We start from the raw sequence: 9,095 nt of genomic DNA, 5'->3' as shown, positions 1-9,095 counted from the left end.
CAGAACAGACAAAGTCAGATGACCTGAGGATATACTGGGCTGCACCTAACTGAAGTTCTTGGCTTAATTTTTACTTACGACTTTAATAATACTGCTAGCTATGTTATTTGTATTTTGCCTGTTTTACAAGATTGTTGTTTCTTGCATTACCAAATGTGTGACTGAGCCTCTGACAAAATATATAGCTTTATGTGAAATCAATGATTGTGATAGTGTAACTCTAGATATGGGAAGATACAACAAGAGGGAATTTTCCTGGACCATAACAAATTAGTAAGACAGGTGGCCCAGAGTCCTTAGTTACTGTTAAAAGACCTAGTCCAGTAATAGCACATTGAGTGGCCTATCAGGGAAATCTTTGCCAGACCTAAGAATGAGCCTTCCTAGAACCGTGGGATGAAATGGTCATGAAATGTCTCCCAACGCATGGTTGAATTTACGACCATGAGGGGCCCTGACAGCAACAAATTGGCACTTGCCATTGGCACTTGCCAGCTACCTCTACAAGGAATAAAACATGTGCTGCTGCAGCTGCTGACCTTCAACACCCCCTGAAAGGAGTTCAGGTGGTGAGCAGAAATGAGGCACTCTGTGCTCCGGGAAAAACTGGCAGAACAAGTCTTCAGATAGTTAGATAATTTCAGGAGCTGATTTTATGAGCCCAATTCTTGTTATCTCCTCATATCTAGAAAAGCACTAAAATCCCTCATGGTGACGTCTGCTCCTCGTGACTAGAAGAAAACTTCTTTCCAAAAAATATGTGCTTGATTGCATGTACTCCCCCTTCACAAAAATCACATATATATTGACATTCCCCCCTACCTTTTTGGAGCAGTTTCTCAGAACTATCTGAAATGCAGTCTCCCAGGCTATAGTCCTCATTTTGCCCCAAATAAAACTTGACTCACAACTCTCACACTGTGAACTTTTTTAAGTTGACAATAGCACAGGGAATTATAGTCATTTCTACTTTTAAATTTTTCAGAAGAGGAAATTGAGTCAGAGGGAGAGATAAATAACTTTGGCTAAGGTCAGAGTACTAGAAAAGAGTGCAAAAGTTTTGAAAATCAATTATTAAGGGATAGCACCTTTATGAAATTCATAGGCAGAAATTTGTAAGAAAATAAATATGCTAAGACCACAGTAATAACTTTAACTTCCAGCCACAAATTTCAAAAATTTGATAAATCTATACACTTCTTATCACAAACCAGTTTGGCATACAAAAATTGAAAATGAGATTATCTCTTGAACCTGAATCCATGAGTCTGGAAAATAGTCATTGTCTTGTGAGTTGGCATTATTACTTCAAGTTAAGGTGATTCTTAGGCAGGTACTATGTGCACAGTAGTCATAGATACAGCAATGATTACTTACTTTTAAATTATCTTTTTCTAAGCTTAAAAAAAATTAAAACTCTGTGTGGGTGTGGGTGGGGGGTTGGGTGTGCTTTTATTCTTCCTGGGGATAGGATGGAAAGCTTCTTAAAGGGGTATTTTTAAAGAAGAAAATTATATAATCCCAAAATGTAAATCAGAAAAGGTATCCTATTTCTTTCTTGAAACAGACTGGATCACTGACATTTATATTGAACTCCTATATCCTACATAATTCTATGATAATCTTTAGCTGATTAGAATGTTTCATCATATTTAGAAACTAATATAAGAATTTGGGGAAGAAATATAATTATAACTGAACAAGGGGAACAACCCATGGCTTAAAATCCAAATGAGGAATTCCAGGTTCAGAAAAATAATAACACAATCTAATGCTCTATTAGAATAAAATAATTAAGATAAATGTAAAAATCAAGTGGCACTTATAGGCACAAGATACATTGCATATAGTTAAAATAACCCTAAATACAGTGCAAACTTCACAAAACCTTGCTCAAGCTTAAGAAATAAAACTTTAAAAGATCAAGACTCATCAGAGGTCAAGATAGATTTTTGTTTGATTTTTCTTGCCTCGAGGACTGTTTTATCCAGGAAAATACTCAAGCTTTTTGGCATATGAGTATTTGCCTGTGTCATTCTTTTAAAAGGAAAATTGACTGCCTCAGCTTCTTCCCCTGGAAACACCTTCAAAATAAGCTGTGAAACCTAGATCTTAATTTAGTCTTTGTAATAGAACTGTTATTGGTGGTGGAAAAAGTCGCAGGGTGATTTAATAAAGACCACTTACTCTCTCTTGTTCTCTTACAAACTCTTTAGCTGTTCTGTTTGAGTTTGAAAGTTTAAATATAATAGAGCTCCTAATCTATGATTTTTGGTATTGGACTTCTTGAAATAAACTCTACTTCTCATTACCAGTTGAGGTATTGATCCTTTAAAGGGTATGTCTACATGCCCTCTCTACTCAATTTCAAAAGCCCAGTGCTTTTGCTCCCCTCTTGAAGTCAAGCAAATCTTTGTTTAAGCGGGTCAACAAATCTTTGTTTAAGGGAGTTGATTTTAATTTATGTTGTAAATAAAATTTCCTCTGCATTTATGCTGATAACACTTAGTGCAGAAAAATAACGTAGAACATTTACTTTTGAAAGGTCCTTTTTCCCAACTTCCAAACGTAGATTATTTTTGTTGCCCCATTACATACTGATAAAGTCCAGCTTTAGCGCTAGGTAGAAGTAAGTTTATGTGATAAAAAGCACCTAGGGGCAGGACAGGAATAAAGACTCAGACATAGAGAATGGACTTGAGGACACGTGGAGGGGGAAGGGTAAGCTGAGACGAAGTGAGAGAGTGGCATGTACATATATACACTACTAAATGTAAAATAGATAGCTAGTGGGAAGCAGCCGTATAGCATAGGAAGATCAGCTCAGTGCTTTGTGACCACCTAGAGAGGTAGGATAGGGAGGGTGGGAGGAAGACGCAAGAGGGAGGGGATATGGGGATATATGTATACATATAGCTGATTCACTTTGTTATACAGCAGCAACTAACACAACAATGTAAAGCAATTATACTCCAATAAAGATGTTAAAAAAAAGCATAGAATACTTATGTAAAGCTTAATTTTTAAAATATTAATCTCAATCTGATCTTTTCTACTGGTCTTAATGAAAAGAAACAGCCACACACATATGATTTATTGTAGAAGGCACCAGAAGGCAGAGAGTTTTGAGTACTAAATTCACTCACATCAAAAAATTTCAAACAGCTAAAAACAGCAGTAAAAAATCAGGAATCAAATGTCACTTCAAAATAACCCAGTGACAAGAATCAATGCCTATTCATTTTAAAGATTTCACATTAGACTGTACATTTCCGGAGGCCACTGCAATGAAGCAAGGAATGAATAAATCTTAATCAAACGTCACGGTGATGGAAAAGTGGACAGAGTTGAAAAATACTTAGAAGGTGGTAAAATCAGATGGACTGAGTAAGTGTGAATGAATGTTATGTATAAAAAAGGGGAGGAATAAATGATGATGATGAAGCTTCTAAGTCATAACCATTAAAATGATGTCATGCAGAGGGGTCACAGACAAACTGTCACAGCACCAAGAAAGGCAGATATAAAATTGGGGAAAACTTGCAATCACATAGTAATAGAACATATACAACTCTGAAAATGTTTGTTATCCTCCAGCTTAATCAGGCAAATTAGTCTGCATGTACCATGATCTAATTTTTTTCTCTATTTCTGGGATTTCTAATATTTAGTATTGGACACCCAAAGTTTTTCTTAAATTTCATAATCCCATCTCTTTTATTTTCCATATATTTTTCTTCCTTTTTAAAGAAATGTTTTCAACTTTACCATCCCAAAATTTTATTAATTTAAAAAAATGTTCTGCTATAGTATGTTTAATTCAAACAATTCCTGTTTTGTTCTCTGAGTACTCCTTTCCATAGCAATATCTTTCTCATCTCTCTGAGGAAATTGTCTTTGGTCATCCAAGCTAATTGTTTCCTGCAGGTTTGTTTCAGTATCAGATTTTATTTTTACGGGTTTTCATCAAATATTTGGGGATTCATGGCTGTGCATTCATGTTTAAGGAGGAGGCACTAAAATGTTGAGCAGAAACTTCACATTTTTAGGCAAGGATTATCAAGTGAAAACTTCGAATTGATAATCTGGCAGCATCTTCAGAGATTTATTTCAGGATAGTTATAATACTCAGATAAAAATCTTCCTATTCCCTGCACAGAGGATATAAACCTGGCTGCCAATAAGAGATGAGGTCCAAAAAGGATGCACTGGAGTGCTATCTATGTGCCATGGTGCTGACTGTTCCTCTACCATAACATGGCATCTCCCTTATCATTTCACCAAACTCTACTCCAAGGGTGAAAAGAACTTTTCCCTTGTTAAAACCAAGTTCCCTCCCTACATAATGGAGCTCACTGTTTCTTTTGATGATGACAATGAGTCCAACTTTTCTTTTCACTTAGGGATGAGTCCTGTTCCATGGCATAAATTGTTCTACATAAATCAGAATGTACTGCCTTTAAAAAGCATTAAACTAAATAGTTTCTTAAATTAAAAAAAAAGAGACAGAGCTGAAGGTGGGAAGGGGCCTGGATTTTGTCAGTTGTTGTGTGGGTTTTCAACTTATCCTTTTGTTTTCAGTACTCTCTTCCTGAAGTTAGATGGTCCTGGGTGTATTCCATACAGATGTCACTGGATCACTCTCTCCAAAGACCAAATTTTCAGGTTTCTGCTAGTTTCTGCTAAAGATTTTCCACTTTTTTTTTTTTAGAAGCTCAAGAATTCAACAAACCCTTTTGCTTTCGAGCCAATTCTGCCCCATGTTTAGAGCTACCAATTTCTGAGGTTTTTATGGCTTCCACAGTGAAAATCATGTTACTTTTGTGCTTCTCCTGCTATAACTCAAGGATTATGTTTCTCAAATTTGCTAATTTCCACTAATCCATGCACTTTTCAGTGTCCAAAATTGTGTTCTTATAGATTTCTCTTTTATTATTTTTGCACTTAAGGAAGGATTATTTATTTATGTGAATATTTTACTGTCATTTTAGTAAAATTTTAGAAGGAAATTGGGCAAATGCATGTGCTTAATTTGCCATCTTTGAAAGAAAGTCAATCCAATTGTTTATTGGATTTTAAACCTCAATTTTTAAAAATGATGTTTAGATGAACATCATTACTGTGTTTGTTTTTTTTTTCTCTCCCCTTTGATTTACAACTAAGCTGACATAATTGGAGGTGAAAAAAAGAAAGCACCTCTGCACAGCATACCAGGACATCTGAGAGGTTTATCCAGCTATGTACCCAAAAGTAGGTGGATTAGACTGTGGAGGATGTAGCAGAGTGAGGGAAGTTGCAGTAAAGCCAGGGGTGGCAGAGGCAGTGACTGCAGAAAAGGCAGCAGCAAGCCAGCAGACCTTTCTAGCAGAAGAGGTAGAGGATGAATACAGTGAGTGGGGGTCAGCTCAGCCACCTGCACTGGAGGGATCAGTTTCTCTCTCTGAAGAGAGGCAGAAGTGACATGGGGGAAGGAAGAGAAGTAGGCAGACACAGAGAACTGCAGGAAAGTGTCTCCTGTTGTCTGCCCAGGAAGCAAGAAAACTGCCCATGGACCTCTGGGACCCAGCAACTTGAGGATCTCTCTACCAGGCCAGTGGGCGTGCCCTAAGCCCCAGCTGCTAAGTACACACCTTTCTCCTGCTCAGTCACCATCCTTTGCTTTTTTTATTATTATTTTTTAATGTGTGTGTCCCTAATCTTGGAGGCAAGTCAGTATCCATAAGAGAAACCAAAAAACCTGTGCTATAACGTCACCTTCTGGAAAACAAAAGGAAGGCTACTAACTATCAATCTGTTGAACTGTTAAAATCGAAGTAAACAAGTCCTTGCCTAAATAAGAAAGGTACTTGCTACTTCAAATGTGGAGGAAGAAGCACTTCTCATCAAACATCATGAAAAATCATGGTAAAAATTATGGTAACAATTCTCCAGAAATCAAACCCAAACACATGGAATATTGTGATCTAACTGATATAGAATTTTAAATAGCTATTATAAAGGAATTCAAAGAACTACAAGAAAAATTCAAAAAGGTAATACAATCATCTCAGGAATATACTTAACAAATAAAAGTACTTTACCATTGTGACTGAAATTCTAAGAAAGAACCAAACAGAATTTCTGGAGCTGACCTACTTAATAAATTAGATTAAAAATGCATTAGAATGCACTGGAAATAGAGCAGATCATGTGGAAGAGAGAATTAGTGAGCTCAAGGGTAGAAATATAGAAATGATTAAGGCAGAAGAGGAGAGAGAACTAAAATTTTTTCAAAGTGAAGAAACCATATAAGAACTATCTTACTCCATTAGAAAATCCAACATAAGAATAATGGGTATCCCAGAAGTAGAAGTGAGGGAGAAGGGGGAAGAGAGACTATTAAAAGAAATAATACCTGGGAACTTCCCAAACCTGAAAAAGGGACTGGTTATACAAGTTCACAAAACTCATAGCACATCTTAGTATCTCAACACAAAAAGACTTTCTTCAAGACACATTATATTAAAACTGTCAAAGTCAACAATAGAGAAAGAATTTTAAAGGCAGCCACTGGGGAAAAAATGACAGTAACCTACAAAGTTATGACCATTAAGCTATCAGCAGATTTCTGAACAGAATCTACAGGCCAGGAGAGAGTGGAAGGACATATTCAAATTATTGAAAGATAAAAACTGTAAGCCAAGATACACTACCCAGCAAAGTTATTCTTCAGAAATGAAGGAGAAAGAAAGGCTTTCTCAGATAAACAAAAACTGAGGAAGTTTATCACCATTAGACCAGCCTTACAAGAAATGTTGAAAAGAGCACTTCAAGTTGAAACAAAAAACAAAACTATATAAAACTCTGATTAAGGTAATAAATAGTCAGAATTAGAATACTGTAACTCATTCCTAGAATAGTATATTAAACTCTTAACTCTTAGCATAAATGTTAAAGGAAAAAAGCATTAAAAATAACTGTTGCTACTACCACTTGCTAACAAAAGTCACAGCATAAAAAATGTAATTTGTGACATCAAAAACATAAAAGGGGAAGAATAAGAAGATGGAATTTTATAGGCAAATGATAAATTGCTATCAGAAATAGGACTATTTCATTTGGTATGTTTTATGTAAACCTCATGGTAACCACAAAGTAAAAATCTAGAGCAGAGACGTGAAACACAAAGATGAGACTGAGCAAATTACCATGGAAAATTGCCAACTTACAAAGGTATAAATGGAAGGAAAAAGAAACAACAGAGAGACAAAATAACCAGAAGGCAAAATATAAAATGGCAATAGTAAATCCTAATATAAATGGATTGAATTCCCCAATCAAAAGGCACAGGGAAGCTGGATGGAACATACACAGAACATCCAATCCAACAGCAGCAGAATACACATTCTTCTCAAGTGCACAGGGAACATTCTCCAGGACAGATTATATGATAAGCAACAAATCAAATTTTAGCAAATTTAAAAAAACTGAAATCATACCAACTGTCTTCTCTGACCACATGATATGAAACCAGAAATCAACAGGAGGAAAGTGAGAAGATCTACAAATATGTGGAAACTAAACAACATACTTCTAAACCACCATTGGGTCAAAGAAGAAATCAAAAGGGAAGTAAAAAATTATTTCAAAACAAATGAAAATGAAAAAAAACCAATGCATCAAATATTGTGGGATGCAGCAAAAGCATTTCTGAGGGGGAAGTTTTAGAAACAAATGCATATATTATGAATTAGAAATATCTCAAATAAACAACTTTACAACTCAAGAAACTAGAAAAAGAAGAGCTACCTAAGCCCAAAGTTAGCAGAAGAAAGGAAAGATTAAAAATCAGAGTGGATTGTAAATTAAACAGAGGTCAGAAAAACAATAGAAACTATCAACAAAATTAAGAGCTGATTCTTTGAAAAGATAAACAAATTGACAACCTTTAGTTAGATTAAGAAAAAAAGAGAGAAGACTCAAATAAAATTAGAAATGAAAGAGGTGACATTACAACTGATACTACCAAAGTATATAGAATCATAAGTGACTACTATAAACAATTATATACCAACAAATCACATAACCTAGAAAAAGTGAATACATTTTTAGAAACACACACCCAACCAGTACTGAGTCAGGAAGAAACAGAAAATCTGAAGACTAATAAGGAATCTAGAGATTGAGTCAGTAATCAAAAAACTTCCAGCACAGAAAACTCCAAGGCCAGATGACTTCACTGGTGAATTCTACCAAAAATGTAAAGAATTAGCACCAATTCTCCTCAAACACTTATAAAATATTGAGAAGGGAACACTTGCAAACTCATTCTATGAAGCCAGCATTACCTTGATACCAGATAAAGATACCACAAGAGTAGAAAACTATACACTAGTATCCATGATGAATATAGATGCAAAATTTCTCAACAAAATACTAGTGAATTAAATTCAAGAACATATTGAAAGGATTATACATCATGACCAACTGGGATTTACCCCGGGACACAAGGATGATTCAACATATACAAGTAAATAAATGTAATACATCATATTAATAAAATGAAAGGTAAAAATCACATGATCATCTCAATAGATGCAGAAAAACACCTGACAAAATCAACATCCTTTCATGATAAAAACCCTTAACAGATTGGGTATAGAAGGAATATACCTCAACATAATAAAGGCCATATACAACAGACCTACAGCTGACATTATACTCAGTAGAGAGAAATTGAAATTGTTTCCCCTAGATCAGGAACAAGGCAAGGATGCCCTGTTTCACCACTCTTATTTAATATAATACTAGAAGAACTAGCTAGAGCAATTAAGCAAGTCAAAGAAATAAAGTGATCTAAGTTGAAAATAAAAAGTAAAATTGTCATTCTTTGCTGATGATACCATCCTATATATAGAAAATCCCAAAGAATCAGCCAAAAATAAACGGTCAGAATTAATTTAAAATTTCAGTAAAGTGGCAGGATACAAAATTAACAAACAGAGATGAATTGCATTCCTTTAAACTAATGATGAAGCATCAGAAAAAGAAATAAAGAAAACCACCCTACTCAAGATAGCATCAAAAACAAAAAAATTTTTAGAATTAAATTTAAC

Source organism: Delphinapterus leucas, chromosome 8 (genome assembly GCF_059928025.1).
Source record: "Delphinapterus leucas isolate spDelLeu-1000000601 "Yukka" chromosome 8, BTC_Dleu_Yukka2, whole genome shotgun sequence".
Lineage (NCBI taxonomy): Eukaryota > Metazoa > Chordata > Mammalia > Artiodactyla > Monodontidae > Delphinapterus > Delphinapterus leucas.
Note: the sequence above shows the minus strand (reverse complement) of the source record.